Raw genomic sequence first — 20,903 nt, 5'->3', positions numbered from 1 at the left:
AATTAAGAAGAATCGAAGTGAGAAGGGTATTCATGGTGATCTTTTTGGGTCAAATCCACACTCAAATGGTGATCTTTTTTCTCAGTCATTAATTAATTTTTTTGATAGTGTTGTTGCAAGGATTATAACAATTATTGGAATAATAAATCTAATAAAAAGTCTTGTAGATAAAATTAGGATTGTTTTTCTTGATTAATATCAAGCTTTTTGATTGGAAGTCAAATGTACTATTTATACTAGAAAAACAATTATCTACATCATCAATAAATAGAGATGTATAAGAATAATCACACTACGTCTACAAAGTGTCAGTATCATGCTGCTGCTTCAAATCCAAAGTGGTGTCTTGGTGAGAATTGGTTTATTGAATGTCGAAGTAGACATGTTGATAAGAAGATTGTTCCGATAATTACATGTAGCCCATGGAATCCTGTTGCAACAAAGAATGTTGATCCATAAACTGCGTCTGCAATGGTGAAGGGTGCTTCTCAATACTCATATGCTTGAAGTATAGTGAAGTATAGTCCTAGTAATACTGTGAAGAATAGTCCTTGTAATGCTTGAGTATGATTAGATTCTATTAAACTATGATGTGCTCATGTTACTGTTACACCTGATGCTAAAAGAATAGCTATATTAAGTAATGGAATTTGTATAGGATTAAAAGGTTGAATTCCTATTGGAGGTCATAATATTCCTAGTTCAATAGTAGGTGCTAGTCTTCTTCTAAAAAATGCTCAGAAAAATGAAACGAAGAATAGTACTTCTGATGCAATAAATAAAATTATCCCTCATCGTAATCCAATTGACACAAATCCCATATGTAGTCCTTGGTATGTTCCTTCTCGTACTACATCTCGTCATCATTGGATTATAGTTAGTAAGGTAATTCCAAATCCAATTATAAATAAGTTAATGTTAAATAGGTGAAATCATTTTGCTAATCCTGATACTAAAACTATTGCTCCAATTGCTCCTGTTAATGGTCAGGGTCTGTAATCTACTAAGTGGAATGGGTGGTTTGAGTGAGTTGTTAACATAGGTTTAGTATACTTCTCTAGAGTATAAATTTCTTAAAATTGAGAAAACATAAGCTTGAATTATTGCTACTGCTGATTCTAGAATTAATAGAAGTATTTGTCCAATAATTAATAGTGAAATTAAGTTTATTGCTATAGAAGGTCCTGTATTTCCTAGTAATGTTAATAGTAAGTGTCCTGCAATTATATTTGCTGCTAGTCGTACTGCTAATGTACCTGGTCGAATGACATTTCTAATTGTTTCAATTAATATAATAAATGATATTAATGCAGGCGGTGTTCCTTGAGGAACAAGGTGTGTAAATATATGATTGGTATGATTAATTCATCCAAATAACATAAATCTTAATCATATAGGTAGAGTGATTGCAAATGTTAATACTAAATGTCTTGTTCTAGTAAAAATGTAAGGGAATAATCCTATGAAATTATAAAATAGTATTATAATAAAGATTGAAATGAAGATGAATGTTGTTCCATTAAATCATTTTGGTCCTAGTAATGGTTTAAATTCATTGTGTAAGGTTAAGTTTAGTTTATTTCAAATGATATTAATTACTGATGGTGTAAGTCAAAACATTGATGGGATTAAAAATAATCCTAAGAATGTTCTAGTTCAATTTAATGATAAATTGAAGATATTAGTTGATGGGTCAAATGTTGAAAATAAATTTGTTATCATTTTCAATTTAAGTTTTTTATATCAATTGTTCTTTTTTCTGCTCTTTTAATAAGATTTGGTTTAAATGAAAAAAAGTTTATTTGATTAAATAAAATTAATGTAGCCGAAAATATAATGAATAGGGAGAATCATATGAGAGGGGATATTTGAGGGATTTGGATTAAATTTCCCCATCAGAAGTAGTCGTTAATTTACTATTTTTTGGTTTAAGAGACCATTACTTACTTTCAGTCATCTGATGTATTTCAAGGTGTACTAATTGTTTAGTTATTTTAGATTGACACTCTAATGTTATATATTTTAACTAACTCCTTAGATTATCTTAGATAATCACTTGATAAATTAGTTTACTGAGGTTCTTTCAATTACAATTGGTATGAATCTGTGGTTCGCTCCACAGATTTCTGAGCATTGTCCAAAGAACAATCCAGGTCGGTTTATTGTAAATGTTCCTTGGTTTAGTCGACCTGGCGTTGCGTCAATTTTAACCCCTAATGCAGGTACTGCTCATGAGTGTAGAACGTCTGATGCTCTTGTTAATACTCGTACTTCCGTTTGTATTGGTAGAATTGTTCGGTTATCTACATCTAGGAGTCGAAATCCGTCATTTTCTAGGTCTTGTTCTGGTGTTATATAAGTGTCAAATTTTACATCTATAAAGTCTGAATATTCATATCTGCAGTATCATTGTCGTCCAATTGTTTTAATTGTGATTATTGCATCTACTGAATCATCAAGTAAATATAGTAGTCGTAATGATGGGAGTGCAATGAAAATTAGTGTAATTGCTGGCAGTGCTGTTCAGATTGTTGCAATTAATTGTCCGTGAAGTATGTTTCGGTTTGTATTCGCAATAAATAATATATAACTTAGAGCATAACCTACAATTACTGTAATTAATAATAATATGACTATAGTATGATCATGGAAGAATGATAGTTGCTCCATTAATGGGGAAGCTCCGTCTTGAAGGGATAAATTTGATCATGTTGCCATTAATAAATTTTCTAATAAAAGGTCAAACCTTTATTTGTAGAGCTTAAATCTACTGCACTAATCTGCCATATTAGAATCTAGAAAATTATGATAGTTCTGAGTAGCTGTGTTCTGCAGGCGGGTTATTTTGTAATCATTCTGTTGATCTTCTTATATTAGCTCTAAACATGATTGCTCGGTTTGTAACCATTCTTTCTCATATAATTACAATAAATATAATGATTCCTACAATAGAAATTGTAGATCCAATTCTTGACACTACATTTCATGATGTATATGCATCTGGATAATCTGAATATCGTCGTGGTATTCCTGCTAGTCCTAGGAAGTGTTGAGGGAAGAATGTTAAGTTTACCCCAATAAATATAATTGTAAATTGGATTTTTAATCATGTATTATTTATAGTTAATCCTGTAAATAATGGGTATCATTGAATAACACCTCCTATGATTGCAAATACTGCTCCTACAGATAATACATAATGGAAGTGGGCTACTACATAATATGTATCGTGTAATACGATGTCAAGTGATGAGTTTGCTAATACTAACCCTGTTAGTCCACCAATTGTGAATAGAAAAATAAATCCTAAAGCTCATAATAGTGGTGGATTGAATTTGAATTTAGTTCCATATAGTGTAGCTAATCAGCTGAATACCTTAATTCCTGTAGGTACAGCAATAATCATTGTTGCTGATGTAAAGTAAGCTCGTGTGTCAACGTCTATTCCTACTGTAAATATGTGATGTGCTCATACAATAAATCCTATTAGTCCAATTGATAATATAGCATAAATTATACCTAGTGTTCCAAATGATTCAATTTTTCCTCTTTCTTGACATACAATGTGAGAGATAATTACAAATCCTGGAAGAATTAAAATGTAAACTTCTGGGTGCCCAAAGAATCAAAATAAGTGTTGATATAGAATTGGGTCACCTCCTCCCGCAGGGTCAAAGAATGATGTATTTAAGTTTCGATCTGTTAGTAGTATAGTAATAGCTCCTGCTAATACTGGAAGCGACAAAAGGAGGTGAAGAGCTGTAATAGCTATGGATCATACAAATAAAGGTGTTTGATCTAGAGTTATACTTTCTGATCGTATATTAATTGCTGTTGTAATGAAGTTTACTGCACCAAGAATAGATGATACACCTGCTAAGTGAAGTGAGAAAATAGCTAGGTCTACAGATGCTCCCCCATGTGTGATAGCTCCTGCAAGAGGGGGTAAACTGTTCACCCTGTACCAGCACCGTTATCTACTATAGAAGATGTAAGAAGAAGGGTTAGTGAAGGCGGTAGTAATCAAAAACTTATATTATTTATTCGTGGGAATGCCATATCTGGTGCACCAATTATTAATGGTACGAGCCAATTACCAAATCCACCAATTATAAATCCACCAATTATAAAAAAAATAATTACAAATGCATGTGCTGTAATAATAACATTATAGATTTGGTCATCTCCAATTGGAGATCCTGGTTGGCCGAGTTCAGCACGAATAAGTATTATTATTGATGTTCCTACTATTCCTGCTCACGCTCCAAAGAAGAAGTATAAAGTACCAATATCCTTGTGGTTAGTTGAGAATAATCATTTTTGCGGTAAGATGGCTGAATTTAAGGTGGTAGACTGTAAATCTACTTATGAGACGTTTCTCTCTTACCATGTGTTTGGGTCTTATATTCAATTATGATTCTAGACTGCAATTCTAGAGGTGTGAAATTTTACTAAGGCCTTAAAGATTATTCTTTTAATTATAACTTTGAAAGTTATTAGTTTAGTTAACTTAAGTCCTTAGTATAATGAGATTAAGGTTGATGTTGAGATTAATCCTATTGTTGAAATTATTACTGTTATAGGGAGAATAATTCTTGATTTTTGAGACTTTATTTTTATAGATCATGAATTTTCTGTGTATGATCTAATTAGGGCTGAGAATCTAATACGTATATAATAATAAAGTGTAATTGTAGTTAATACAACCATAATGGTTATAATAGTTGTTATGTTATTTTCTATTAATGATTGTATTACAATTCATTTTGGTAGAAATCCAAGGAATGGTGGCAAACCACCTAGGGATAGAAGAGATAATAATATTATGAATTTAATTTCAGTTTTTATATTTCTGGCTGAATAAATTTGGTTTATAAAAAATAAATTTATTTGCTTAAATAATAAGACCATAATTAATCTTAATAGAGAGTAAATAATAAAGTATAGTTCTCAGATGTTTTCTCTAACTGTTAGAGATTTAATTATTCACCCTAAATGTCTAATTGAGGAATATGCTAGAAGTTGTCGTAGAGATGTTTGATTTAAACCACCTATTGCCCCAATAATAATTCTTAGAATGATAATTGTTCAAACGAAAGTTCTTAATTGAATACAATAAGATAACACCATTATTGGGGCAATTTTTTGCCATGTTATTAGTGTTAAACAGTTATTTCATCTTGAAGCTCCTATTACTTCTGGAAATCAGAAATGGAAAGGTGCAGCCCCGATTTTTAATAATAATCTAGATCTGATTAATATTGATGGAATAAATTCTGTTTCTCATCCTATTGGATATTTTATTTGAATCAGCAAAATTGAAAATAATAGTATTGTCGATGCTATTGCTTGGACAATAAAATATTTAATTGATGATTCATTTATTATTATATTTTTATTTCTTGTTAGGAGCGGAATAAATGAAAGTAAGTTGATCTCAAGTCCTATTCAAACTCCAAATCAGGAGTTTGATGAAATGGACAGGATCGTTCCTATCATTAATGTTGATAGGAAGAGAAGTTTTGTAGAGTTGTTGGTCATTAAAAAGGAGAGGATTGATACCTCTATAAATGGGGTATGAGCCCATTAGCTTGTTTAGCTTACCTTTTTACATTAAGGTGCATGATGCACGTTAGTTTTTGATACTAAAGGAGGTAGTTTTATTCTGTCTCATGTATTTTTTAATGAAGGTAATTTTTATTAACTTGATTCACCCTATCAAGGTAACCCTTTAATCAGGCACTTCATTTTTTATTTAATATATAAATTAAATTTTTTTTGAAAATTTGTTTATGTATTATTTTGGTTATTTCTAATTAATTTATCTCGGTTCGGATAATTTGAGCATATATTATATATTATATACAATAAATAATTTGTATTAATATATTACATTTAATTAAATTTAAATACTTATAATGTAATTTTATTATTATTAATTGATTATTTTAATACATTTATTTACCTAGGATTATAGCTACTTATGTTTTTAGCTTAAAAGAAATTATTATATTATAAATTATATAATAATATGTAAATTAATATTAAATATTATTATAATTGGATTTAATAAATATAATCTATATTATTAAATATAAAATATAATATTAATATACATAATTATATTAATTATAATAATATAATTACATATATTTTCTATAATTAAATTATTTAATTAATTGATATTTAAGTTAACTTAATATAAGGTTAATTTTATATTAATAACATATTACATTAATTTACATAATTGTATAAAATATATTTATTATATTATTTAATCTTTCTTTATTATTAGTGAAAAGAAAGATTAAATAAGAAAGAATATAATACATTTATTGGTATACATGTTCCATATTAATCCTTATTTATATATAATAGAGAACTTGTTGTGGTCATTCGAGGGCGCGTTTCTTTTTTTTTGTCACTATTTGTGTTTTTTTTTCTTTTTTTTCTTTAAATATTTTAATCTTTTATTTTTTCTTAATTTTAAAAATTTTTGAATTTCTTATTTTGTTTCCAAAAGTTTTATTCTTGCTTATTTATTCACTCTTTCTTTGTATTATATGTAAGTTTTGTTAAACTAAATGTTCTATTTTGCAGCAATTTGATTTAATTATCAAGTGATTTTGGATTTAGCAATTGATTTAGTGTCGGCATAATTCGTGCCAGCAGCCGCAGTTATACGATTGATACAACTGAATATTATTGATTAAAACAGTTGTTTATATTTTTAGAGTTTCAATATAAATTTGTAAGGTGAAATGTTAAAATTTATTTATAGCTCTTTCTATGAATCTGTGGATTTAAATAATAAACTAGGATTAGATACCCTATTATTTTAAAAGTTAATTATATTTACCAGGGTACTATTAGTTAAGGTCTTTAAACCCCTCATTCCATTCAGAGGAACCTACCTCGTGATTGATAATACACGATTTACTCTACTTGATTTATTTGTTTGTATATCTCTGTTATCAGAGAATCTTTTTAGAGTTATAATTCTCAGGATTTATAATTATAAAATATTTCAGGTCAAGGTGCAGCTTATAGTTAAGAGGAGGTGGGTTACAATAGATTTTTGTTTATAACGGATTTGATGGTGAAATACTGTTAATGAAGGTGGATTTGATAGTAATTTAATTTATTTAATTTAACTGATATTGGCTCTGAGGTGTGTAAATATCGCCCGTCGCTCTCATTATTGATTATTCTATTTTATTGTTTTAATTTAGCTTCAATTTAGATGAGATAAGTCGTAACATAGTAGATGTACTGGAAAGTGTATCTAGTAAGAGTTTCAAGATATAACTTATTAGTAAAGTGTTTCATTTACACTGAAAATTTTTCTGTGCAAATCAGGATATCTTGATTATTTATTTTATTATATTTATTGTTTGTTTATTTAATTATTTAAAAAATAATATTATCGAATTTTGACTTAGTATATTTTTTAGAATTGATTTTTTAGATTATAGTTTATTGGTAATGTAATTGTTTTATGAAATATTATTTTAAATTATTAAAAGTAGATTTTATTTATTGTACCCTTTGTATCAGGGTTTATCAAAATTTTAGTATTTATTTTTCTTGTCTCGATTTGGGTTGATTTATAAATAATTTATAGTTAATGTATCATAATTATTATTAAATTATTTATAGAAATGAGATGTTAATCGTTTCCCAAGATATCTAGTTTCTTAAGAAAAAATTAAATTTTTTGAAGTTAATTGTTTTTATTTAATTTTTTAAGTATAAATATTAACTTATTTATTCCTTAGGGGATAAGCTTTGAAGTTAATAACCTATAATTTGTTTTATAAAATATAATAGTAAGCCTTTAAACCAGCTATCTTTAAGATTACGTTTTAGTTCATTATTTTTTATTTTGATTTTATAATTATTTTAGGCTTTTTATTAAGATTATTTATTTAATTTTAAAATTTTTGTAATAATGATAGAATTAGTATATTTATTTGTATATAATTTTTACCTTGTGAATTTATTATAAGGAACTAGGCAAAATTGATTTCCGCCTGTTTAACAAAAACATGTCCTCTTGAAAATACTTTGAGGTCTGGCCTGCTCACTGAGCAGATTTTTAAAGAGCCGCGGTATTTTGACAGTGCAAAGGTAGCATAATCATTAGTCTCTTAATTAGTGGCTGGAATGAATGGCTTGACGAGAAATCAACTGTCTCTTAATAAATTTTTGAATTTAACTTTTGAGTCAAAAGGCTTACTTTTTTCTTTAGGACGAGAAGATCCTATAGAGCTTAACATTTTATTTTTATATAGTTTTTTGTTTGTCTTTCTATATTTAATGATGATGTTTTGTTGGGATGACATGAAGAATAAATAAACTCTTCATTATTATATCATTTATTAATGTTTGTTGTTTTGATCCATAATTTATGATCATAAGATTAAGTTACCTTAGGGATAACAGCGTAATTGTTTTTGAGAGCTCATATCGACAAAGCAGATTGCGACCTCGATGTTGGATTAAGAAAAATTTTGGGTGCAGTAGCCCAGTGATTAGGTCTGTTCGACCTTAAAATTCTTACATGATCTGAGTTCAGACCGGCGTGAGCCAGGTCGGTTTCTATCCTAAGATTATTGATTCATATTAGTACGAAAGGACCATATGGTTGAAATATTTTTTATTTTATTGATTAATATTAATTAAATTACTATTTTGGCAGATTAATGTGTTGAATTTAGAATTCATTTATGTAGATTTTTTCTACAAATAGTATTGATACTTTATGATTTATTTATGTTTATTTTGAATTTTCTTTTATTAGTTATTTGTGTTTTAATTAGTGTTGCTTTTTTTAACTTTATTAGAGCGTAATGTTTTAGGTTACATCCAAATTCGAAAGGGCCCAAATAAAGTAGGTTTTGTAGGAATTCCTCAGCCCTTTAGTGATGCTATTAAGTTAATTTGTAAGGAGCAGCCAATTCCTATTATATCTAATTATTTACTTTATTATTTTTCTCCTGTTTTTAATTTAATAATTTCCTTGGCTGTTTGAGTAATTTTCCCTTACTTGACTTATATGTGTTCTTTTTCTTATGGATTTATGTTTTTTTATGTTGTACTAGAGTAGGTGTTTATACTGTTATAATTGCTGGTTGGTCTTCTAATTCAAATTATTCTTTATTATGTTCTCTTCGTTCTGTTGCTCAAACAATTTCATATGAAGTTAGTTTGGCTTTAATTTTATTATCTTTAATTATTTTAATTGGCAGTTTTAACATGTTTGATTTTATAAATTACCAGCTTTATTGTTGATTTAATATTATTTCTTTTCCTTTAGCTTTAGCTTGTTTTGCTTCTTGTTTAGCTGAAACTAACTGTACTCCTTTTGACTTTGCCGAAGGTGAATCTGGGTTAGTTTTAGGTTTTAATATTGAATATGATGCAGGTGGATTTACTTTAATTTTTTTAGCTGAGTATACAAGAATTGTTTTTATAAGAATATTATTAACTTTAATTTTTTTAGGTGGTGATTTTTATTCTTTTATATTTTTTATTAAGCTTGCTGTAATGTCCTTTGGGTTTATTTGAGTTCGTGGAACATTACCACGTTTTCGTTATGATAAGTTAATGTACTTAGCTTGAAAAAGTTTTTTGCCTTTATCTTTAAATTTTTTATTTTCTTTGTCGGTTTAAAGATTTTATTTATTTCATTTATTTAGTGAAATTTTTTAAGAAAAGTTAATAGAAGAGTTAAACTTCCAGTTTTATGTTTTCAAAACATATGCTTTTCCTAAGCTAATTAACTTATTATTCCTTAATTAGTTTATCTCATGCATTTGCAATATGTACATTAATTAAGAAGTATGTAAAGTAGATAATTGTTAAGATTTGTCCTGTTATAATGTAAGGTCTTTCAACAGGTCATTTACCAATTCATGTTAATAAGCATACAACAACTACTATAATTCAGAATAAAATTTGATTAATAGGATAGAATTGAATACCTCGAAATGGTGTTTCATTATAAAATGGTAAAATTATTAAGATTTTAATTGATAAGAATAGTGCAATAACACCCCCTAGCATATTAGGGATTGATCGTAGAATTGCATATGCAAATAAGAAATATCATTCTGGTTGGATATGGACGGGAGTTACTAAGGGTTAGCATGTACAAAATTATCTGGATCCCCTAGAAGGGAAGGATTAATCAAGCATAATATAATTAATAATTATGTTATTAATACAAATGTAATAGAGTCCTTGAAAGTAAAGTATGGGTGAAACGGGATTTTTTCAATATCTCCATTTAGGCCTAAAGGGTTATTAGACCCTGTTTGGTGAAGGAAAAATATATGAATTGCTGCCATGGCAGCAATTATAAACGGTAGTACAAAATGAAATGTAAAGAATCGGTTTAATGTTGCATTATCAACAGCAAACCCTCCTCATACCCATTGAACTAAATCTGTTCCTAAATATGGAATTGCTGATAATAAATTAGTAATTACTGTCGCACCTCAGAATGATATTTGACCTCAAGGTAAAACGTATCCTATAAATGTGGTTGCTATAACTAAGAATAGAATTACTGTACCAATTATTCAGGTGTGCATGTATATGTAGGATCCGTAGTAAATTCCTTGCCCTACATGTAAATAAATAGAAATAAAAAATATAGAAGCTCCATTTGCGTGTAAGGTTCGAATAATTCAACCATTATTTACGTCTCGGCAGATGTGAACTACACTACTAAACGCTATTTCAATATTTGATGTATAATGTATAGCTAAAAGTAGTCCGGTTACAATTTGAATTACTAAACATAGTCCTAGTAGGGAGCCAAAATTTCATCAAAATGAAATATTTGTTGGTGCAGGTAAATCAACTAAAGAGTTATTAATGATTTTAATTAAAGTATGTCTTAATCGTAAGGGTTTAATCATTAGTAAATTATCTTATTTTACGAATAAGCCCCTGGTTAATATTGGTGATTTTAACAACTGCTGGTAGTGCCAAAAATAAATAAATTATTATTATTATTGTAATAATAAATGTTGGTCTATTATATAGTTTTTCTAAAGATATTGTTATTTCTTGATAATTGATTGAGTTATCAATATTTATAGTTTCATTATTTTTGAAAAGTCTATAAATACTGTTATATCTAGAATAATTAATATTGATATAATAAATACTCATATAGTTAAGGTAATAATTATCGTAATTGATTTAGGTTGAAATATTTCGTTTGATGCAATTCTCGAAATATAAATAAATCGAACTAATATACCACCAAGAAACGTTAAAAATAAAATATATGATAATCAATATCTTTCCATTATTGTTCCTGTTATTAGCCCGACTAAAATAGTTTGTAGGATAATGAAAAGCATTATTGATATTGGGTGTCTTAATTTAATAAAATTAATATTTATTACGTTTGATAGTGATATAATTATTATTTTGATCATTTCAGGGGTTAGTTTATTAAAATATCGGTTTTGGGGACCGATGACGGAAAGCTTTTCCACCTCTGATGTTTTAAAAGTGGGGGCTAAACTTATTTCCGGTTTACAAGACCGGCGTTTTTTTTTAACTATTAAAATAATGTTTATATTCTCTGTCTTTACTTCTTTATTGATTTATTTTGCTGGTGTTTATGTTTTTTCCTCTAAACGTAAGCATTTATTAATGGTTCTTTTGAGATTAGAATATATTGTTCTTTCTTTATTTATATTAATTATTGTTTTTCTCATTGAGTTTGATTATGATTATTTTTTTCCTGTTATTTTTTGGTTTTTTCTGTTTGTCAAGGTGCTTTAGGTCTTTCTATTTTACTTTCAATAATTCGTTCTCATGGGAATGATTTTTTTAATTCTTTCAGTCTATCTTTATGTTAAAGTATTTATTTATAACTATTTTTTTGATCCCTCTTTGTTTGGTTAATAATTGTTGATGATTGGTTCATTCTTTAATGTTTACGTCTAGTTTTGTTTTTATGATTTGTGTTTATTCATATGCTGATTTGAATATGATTAGATATTATTTTGGTATTGATTATTTTTCTTTTAGTTTGATTTTGCTTAGTTTTTGAATTTGTTCTTTAATAATTACTGCTAGACGTTCAGTTTATTTAAGTTCTCATCATTCTAATTTTTTTGTCTCTATAGTCTTAATTTTAATGATTATGCTTTATTGTTCTTTTGCTAGATTGAGTCTTCTTTCTTTTTATATTTTTTTTTTGAGGCTAGATTAGTTCCTACTTTACTTTTGATTTTAGGTTGAGGTTATCAACCTGAACGTTTACAGGCTGGTGTTTATTTAATTTTTTATACTCTGGTTGCTAGATTGCCTTTATTATTAGTTTTATTTAGGGTTTATGATTTTTCTAATACTTTGTATTTTCCTTTATTGCTTGATTTTGGTTCTTATTATTTTATATTTTATGTGTTTATAATTCTTGCCTTTTTAGTTAAGATGCCGATATTTTTGGTTCATTTATGGCTTCCTAAGGCTCATGTTGAGGCCCCTATTTCAGGTAGAATGATTCTTGCTGGTGTTTTATTAAAGTTAGGTGGTTATGGTATTTTTCGTGTTATGAAGGTTATTTCTTATTTGGGTTTAAAGTTTAATTATTTTTGATTGTCTTTAGGCTTATATGGTGGGGTTATTGTTAGATTTATTTGTTTTCGTCAGGTTGATTTAAAGTCTTTAATGGCATATTCTTCTGTTGCTCATATAAGAATAGTTATTGGAGGATTGATGACTATGAATTGATGGGGTTGTATAGGTTCTCTTTCTTAAATGGTTGGTCATGGTTTGTGTTCTTCTGGTTTATTTGTTTATCTAATATTATTTATGAGCGTTTAGGTAGACGAAGATTATTAATTAACAAGGGTATAATTAATTTGATACCAAGAATGGCTTTATGATGATTCCTTTTGAGCTCTTCTAATATAGCTGCTCCTCCTTCTTTAAATTTGGTAGGTGAACTTAGATTATTAAATAGAATTATGTCTTGATCTTCTTTTAGATTTTTTGCTTTAATTTTTTTGTCTTTTTTTAGAGCTGTTTATACTTTGTACATGTATTCGTATTCTCAACATGGTAATTATTATTCTGGTGTTTATACTTGTTCTCTTGGTTATTTTCGTGAATATCATCTTTTACTTTTACATTGATTACCTTTAAATATTCTTTGTTTAAAGAGAGAGTATTTTTTTGTTTAGGCTGCTGAAGTATTTAAATTAAAAATGTTGTTTTGTGGAATCAATGATATGAATTTTTTCATCTTAGGCCGTGAATTTGTTTTCTATTTGTTCTTTGAGTTTTTTTTCTTTATTTTTTCTAGAACTGTAATTTTTATTTTGGGTATTTATTATTTAATAATAGATTATAGAGTTTTTGTTGAATGAGAACTTTTTAATTTAAATGGTTCTATGGTTGTTATAACTTTAATTTTGGATTGAATGTCTCTTATTTTTATGTCTTTTGTAATGTATATTTCTTCTTTGGTTATTTATTATAGAGAGGACTATATATCGGGAGAAAAAATATAAATCGTTTATTATTATTGTTTTAATATTTATTCTTTCTATAGGTTTTTTAATTATTAGTCCTAAATTGATTAGAATTTTATCAGGATGGGATTGTTTAGGTTTAGTTTCTTATTGTTTAGTTATTTATTACCAAAATGTGAAATCTTAGAGTGCGGGTATATTAACTGCACTTTCTAATCGTATTGGTGATGTTGCTATTTTAATTTCTATTGCTTGAATATTAAATTTTGGTGGTTGAAATTACATTTATTATTATGATTTTATTTCTAATTCTTTTGAAATAAAGCTTATTACTATATTAATTGTTTTAGCAGCTATAACTAAAAGAGCTCAAATTCCCTTTTCTTCTTGGCTTCCTGCTGCTATAGCTGCTCCTACTCCTGTTTCTGCTTTGGTTCATTCTTCTACTCTTGTTACTGCTGGGGTTTATTTATTAATTCGTTTCAGACCAATATTAGATACTTATAATTGTGGTTGATTTTTGCTTTTAATTGGTTGTATAACTATATTTATGGCTAGTTTAGGGGCTAATTTTGAATTTGATTTGAAGAAAATTATTGCTCTTTCTACTTTAAGACAACTTGGTTTAATAATAAGAATTTTGGCTATGGGTTACCCAAAACTTGCATTTTTTTCATTTATTAGCTCATGCTTTATTTAAGGCTTTATTGTTTATGTGTGCAGGTTCAATAATTCATAATTTAAAGGATTCTCAAGACATTCGTTTTATAGGTCCTATTGTTAATTTTATGCCTTTAACTTCAGTTTGTTTTAATGTTCCTAGTTTGTCTTTGTGTGGTATACCATTTTTTGCTGGTTTTTGTTCAAAGGATTTAATTCTTGAAATGGTTTGTTTAAGATGAATTAATTGTTTAATTTTTTTCTTTATTTCTTTTCTACCGGCTTAACTGCTTCTTATTCTTTTCGTCTTTTTATTATTCAATGTCTGGTGATAATAATATTTATTCTAGATTTTCTTTTGATGATAAGGATTATTATATTTCGTTTGGTATAATTGGTATATTATTTGTTGCTGTTTTTGGTGGCAGTCTTTTGTCTTGATTAATTTTTCCTATTCCTCATGTTATTGCTTTGCCCTATTATTTAAAGTTTTTAACCAATACTGTAGTTGTTTTGGGAGCTTATTTAGGTTATCTTATTTCTAATTTTGATTTTTCTCAAAATTTATTTTCTTTAAGTATACTTTCTTTTGTCAGATTTGCTGGTTCATTGTGGTTTATACCTTGTCTTTCAACTAAGTTCATTAGATATATTCCTTTAAAATTGGGTTATTATTCATCTAAATCATTTGATTATGGTTGGGGTGAATTATTTGGTGGTCAAGTTTTATATAGACTATTTATTTATTTAATTGGTTATATACAAGGTTGATATGATTCTAATTTTAAGATTTACCTTTTAACTTTTATTTTTTGTATGTTTATTTTGGTGGAATTATTTTTCGTTTACTAAAATAGCTTATGATTAGAGCGTAACACTGAAGATTTTAGGGAAGTATTTTTACTTTTAGGTATTTATAAATATACATATATTATTTTTACAGTGAAGATGTAATGTTTTATTTAAACTATATAAATTTTAGAAATGTTAACGGAATTTAACCGCTAATATAAAAAGTTAGCAGCTTTCATATTGACTTTACATTTCCATAATTGGAACTTTATAGTTCAATTATATTATTAACAGTAATACGACTCTTTTTGGCTTCAATTAATAAGAATAAGGGTATTTTATTTACCAACCTTCCAGGTCGAAACTGACTGCAATATTTCGCTTCTTATTCTATTTAAGGTTGATTGATTATATCAATACTTTTTGAATGCAACCCAAATGTTATAGTTAACTACAACCCTTTAACCTGCTCATTGTAAGGCTCCTTGATTTCATTCATGGTATAGTCCTCCTAGTAATACTATAATAAAAAATATTGTTGATATAGTTCAGATTATAATATCTGAAGTTTTAAAAATAATTACAATTGGAAGGATTAGTGCGATTTCTACGTCAAAAATTAAGAAAATTACTGCAATTAAGAAGAATCGAAGTGAGAAGGGTATTCGTGCTGATCTTTTTGGGTCAAATCCACACTCAAATGGTGATCTTTTTTCTCGGTCATTAATTAATTTTTTTGATAGTGTTGTTGCAAGGATTATAACAATTATTGGAATAATAAATCTAATAAAAATTCTTGTAGATAAAATTAGGATTGTTTTTCTTGATTAATATTAAGCTTTTTGATTGGAAGTCAAATGTACTATTTATCAATAAATAGAGATGTATAAGAATAATCACACTACGTCTACAAAGTGTCAGTATCATGATGCTGCTTCAAATCCAAAGTGGTGTCTTGGTGAGAATTGGTTTATTGAATGTCGAAGTAGACATTTTGATAAGAAGATTGTTCCAATAATTACATGTAACCCATGGAATCCTGTAGCAACAAAGAATGTTGATCCATAAACTGCGTCTGCAATGGTGAAGGGTGCTTCTCAATACTCATATGCTTGAAGTATAGTGAAGTATAGTCCTAGTAATACTGTGAAGAATAGTCCTTGTAATGCTTGAGTATGATTAGATTCTATTAAACAATGATGTGCTCATGTTACTGTTACTCCTGATGCTAAAAGAATAGCTGTATTAAGTAATGGAATTTGTATAGGATTAAAAGGTTGAATTCCTATTGGAGGTGATAATATTCCTAGTTCAATAGCAGGTGCTAGTCTTCTTCTAAAAAATGCTCAGAAAAATGAAACGAAGAATAGTACTTCTGATGCAATAAATAACATTATCCCTCATCGTAATCCAATTGACACAAATCCCGTATGTAGTCCTTGGTATGTTCCTTCTTGTACTACATCTCGTCATCATTGGATTATAGTTAGTAAGGTAATTCCAAATCCAATTATAAATAAGTTAATGTTAAATAGGTGAAATCATTTTGCTAATCCTGATACTAAAACTATTGCTCCAATTGCTCCTGTCAATGGTCAAGGTCTGTAATCTACTAAGTGGAATGGGTGGTTTGAGTGAGTTGTTAACATAGGTTTAGTATACTTCTCTAGAGTATAAATTTCTTAAAATTGAGAAAACATAAGCTTGAATTATTGCTACTGCTGATTCTAGAATTAATAGAAGTATTTGTCCAATAATTAATAGTGAAATTAAGTTTATTGCTATGGATGGTCCTGTATTTCCTAGTAATGTTAATAGTAAGTGTCCTGCAATTATATTTACTGCTAGTCGTACTGCTAATGTACCTGGTCGAATGACATTTCTAATTGTTTCAATTAATACTATAAATGATATTAATGCAGGTGGTGTTCCTTGAGGAACAAGGTGTGTAAATATATGATTGGTATGATTAATTCATCCAAATAACATAAATCTTAATCATATAGGTAGAGCGATTGCAAATGTTAATGCTAAATGTCTTGTTCTAGTAAAAATGTAAGGGAATAATCCTATGAAATTATTAAATAGTATTATAATAAATATTGAAATGAAGATGAATGTTGTTCCATTAAATGATTTTGGTCCTAGTAATGTTTTAAATTCATTGTGTAAGGTTAAGTTTAGTTTATTTCAAATAATATTAATTCGTGATGGTGTAAGTCAAAACATTGATGGGATTAATAATAATCCTAAGAATTTTCTAGTTCAATTTAATGATAAATTGAAGATATTAGTTGATGGGTCAAATGTTGAAAATAAATTTGTTATCATTTTCAATTTAAGTTTTTTATATCAATTGTTCTTTTTTCTGCTCTTTTAATAAGATTTGGTTTAAATGAAAAAAAGTTTATTTGATTAAATAAAATTAATGTAGCCGAAAATATAATGAATAGGGAGAATCATATGAGAGGGGATATTTGAGGGATTTGGATTAAATTTCCCCATCAGAAGTAGTCGTTAATTTACTATTTTTTGGTTTAAGAGACCATTACTTACTTTCAGTCATCTGATGTATTTCAAGGTGTACTAATTGTTTAGTTATTTTAGATTGACACTCTAATGTTATATATTTTAACTAACTCCTTAGATTATCTTAGATAATCACTTGATAAATAAGTTTACTGAGGTTCTTTCAATTACAATTGGTATGAATCTGTGGTTCGCTCCACAGATTTCTGAGCATTGTCCAAAGAACAATCCAGGTTGGTTTATTGTAAATGTTCCTTGGTTTAGTCGACCTGGCGTTGCGTCAATTTTAACCCCTAATGCAGGTACTGCTCATGAGTGTAGAACGTCTGATGCTCTTGTTAATACTCGTACTTCCGTATTTATTGGTAGAATTGTTCGGTTATCTACATCTAGGAGTCGAAATCCGTCATTTTCTAGGTCTTGTTCTGGTGTTATATAAGTGTCAAATTTTACATCTATAAAGTCTGAATATTCATATCTTCAGTATCATTGTCGTCCAATTGTTTTAATTGTGATTATTGCATCTACTGAATCATCAAGTAAATATAGTAGTCGTAATGATGGGAGTGCAATGAAAGTTAGTGTAATTGCTGGCAGTGCTGTTCAGATTGTTTCAATTAAATGTCCGTGAAGTATGTTTCGGTTTGTATAGGTAATAAATAATATATAACTTAGAGCATAACCTACAATTACTGTAATTAATAATAATATGACTATAGTATGATCATGGAAGAATGATAGTTGCTCCATTAATGGGGAAGCTCCGTCTTGAAGGGATAAATTTGATCATGTTGCCATTAATAAATTTTCTAATAAAAGGTCAAACCTTTATTTGTTGAGCTTAAATCTACTGCACTAATCTGCCATATTAGAATCTAGAAAATTATGATAGTTCTGAGTAGCTGTGTTCTGCAGGCGGGTTATTTTGTAATCATTCTGTTGATCTTCTTATATTAGCTCTAAATATGATTGCTCGGTTTGTAACCATTCTTTCTCATATAATTACAATAAATATAATGATTCCTACAATAGAAATTGTGGATCCAATTCTTGACACTACATTTCATGATGTATATGCATCTGGATAATCTGAATATCGTCGTGGTATTCCTACTAGTCCTAGGAAGTGTTGAGGGAAGAATGTTATGTTTACCCCAATAAATATAATTGTAAATTGGATTTTTAATCATGTATTATTTATAGTTAATCCTGTAAATAATGGGTATCATTGAATAACACCTCCTATGATTGCAAATACTGCTCCTATAGATAATACATAATGGAAGTGGGCTACTACATAATATGTATCGTGTAATACGATGTCAAGTGATGAGTTTGCTAATACTAACCCTGTTAGTCCACCAATTGTGAATAGAAAAATAAATCCTAAAGCTCATAATAGTGGTGGATTGAATTTGAATTTAGTTCCATATAGTGTAGCTAATCAGTTGAATACCTTAATTCCTGTAGGTACAGCAATAATTATTGTTGCTGATGTAAAGTAAGCTCGTGTGTCAACGTCTATTCCTACTGTAAATATGTGATGTGCTCATACAATAAATCCTATTAGTCCAATTGATAATATAGCATAAATTATACCTAGTGTTCCAAATGATTCAATTTTTCCTCTTTCTTGACATACAATGTGAGAGATAATTCCAAATCCTGGAAGAATTAAAATGTAAACTTCTGGGTGCCCAAAGAATCAAAATAAGTGTTGATATAGAATTGTGTCACCTCCTCCCGCAGGGTCAAAGAATGATGTATTTAAGTTTCGATCTGTTAGTAGTATAGTAATAGCTCCTGCTAATACTGGAAGCGACAAAAGGAGGAGAAGAGCTGTAATAGCTACGGATCATACAAATCAATGTGTTTGATCAAGAGTTATACTTTCTGATCGTATATTAATTGCTGTTGTAATGAAGTTTACTGCACCAAGAATAGATGATACACCTGCTAAGTGAAGTGAGAAAATAGCTAGGTCTACAGATGCTCCCCCATGTGCGATAGCTCCTGCAAGAGGGGGGTAAACTGTTCACCCTGTACCAGCACCGTTATCTACTATAGAAGATGTAAGAAGAAGGGTTAGTGAAGGCGGTAGTAATCAAAAACTTATATTATTTATTCGTGGGAATGCCATATCTGGTGCACCAATTATTAATGGTACCAGCCAATTACCAAATCCACCAATTATAACAGGTATTACTATAAAAAAATTATTACAAATGCGTGTGCTGTAATAATAACATTATAGATTTGGTCATCTCCAATTAGAGATCCTGGTTGGCTGAGTTCAGCACGATTAAGTATTCTTATTGATGTTCCTACTATTCCTGCTCACGCTCCAAATATGAAGTATAAAGTACCAATATCCTTATGGTTTGTTGAGAATAATCATTTTTGCAGTAAGATGGCTGAATTTAAGGTGGTAGACTGTAAATCTACTTATGAGATGTTTCTCTCTTACCATGAGTTTGGGTCTTACATTCAATTATGATTTTAGACTGCAATTCTAGAGGTGTGAAATTTTAGTAAGGCCTAAAAGATTATTCTTTTAATTATAACTTTGAAGGTTATTAGTTTAGTTAACTTAAGTCCTTAGTATAATGAGATTAAGGTTGATGTTGAGATTAATCCTATTGTTGAAATTATTACTGTTATAGGGAGAATAATTCTTGATTTTTGAGACTTTATTTTTATAGATCACGAATTTTCTGTGTATGACATAATTAGGGCTGAGAATCTAATACGTATATAATAATAAAGTGTAATTGTAGTTAATAAAACCATAATGGTTATAATAGTTGTTATGTTATTTTCTATTAATGATTGTATTACAATTCATTTTGGTAGAAATCCAAGGAATGGTGGCAAACCACCTAGGGATAGAAGAGATAAAAATATTATGAATTTAATTTCAGTTTTCATATTTCTGGCTGAATAAATTTGGTTTATAAAAAATAAATTTATTTGCTTAAATAATAAGACCATAATTAATCTTAATAGAGAGTAAATAATAAAGTATAGTTCTCAGATGTTTTCTCTAACTGTTAGAGATCTAATTATTCACCCTAAATGTCTAATTGAGGAATATGCTAGAAGTTGTCGTAGAGATGTTTGATTTAAACCACCTATTGCCCCAATAATAATTCTTAGAATGATAATTGTTCAAACGAAAGTTCTTAATTGAATACAATAAGATAAAACCATTATTGGGGCAATTTTTTGTCATGTTATTAGTGTTAAACAGTTATTTCATCTTGAAGTTTGATGAAATGGACAGGATCGTGCCTAACATTAATGTTGATAGGAAGAGAAGTTTTGTAGAGTTGTTGGTCATTAAAAAGGAGAGGATTGATACCTCTATAAATGGGGTATGAACCCATTAGCTTGTTTAGCTTACCTTTTTACATTAAG

At 28.4% G+C, this 20,903-nt stretch overlaps 2 long non-coding RNA genes across 2 annotated transcripts in view; one reads left to right on the top strand and one right to left on the bottom strand.

Moving 5' to 3' along the window:
* The window catches only part of LOC126185220 (uncharacterized), a 16,535-nt gene extending 7,846 nt beyond the window's left edge, over window positions 1-8,689 (top strand). The window contains exon 2 of the long non-coding RNA XR_007536987.1: window positions 8,131-8,689. This is a non-coding gene — a long non-coding RNA (uncharacterized LOC126185220). The remainder of the gene's footprint in view (window positions 1-8,130) is intronic.
* LOC126185221 (uncharacterized) lies at window positions 5,316-20,903 on the bottom strand. The gene is made up of 2 exons (XR_007536988.1): window positions 20,848-20,903; window positions 5,316-5,562 (listed from the first exon to the last, which is right to left on the bottom strand). It is a non-coding gene; the product is annotated as an uncharacterized LOC126185221 (long non-coding RNA).

Source organism: Schistocerca cancellata, chromosome 4 (assembly GCF_023864275.1).
Source record: "Schistocerca cancellata isolate TAMUIC-IGC-003103 chromosome 4, iqSchCanc2.1, whole genome shotgun sequence".
Taxonomy (NCBI): domain Eukaryota; kingdom Metazoa; phylum Arthropoda; class Insecta; order Orthoptera; family Acrididae; genus Schistocerca; species Schistocerca cancellata.
Note: the sequence above shows the minus strand (reverse complement) of the source record. Positions and strands in the feature narration are given on the sequence as shown.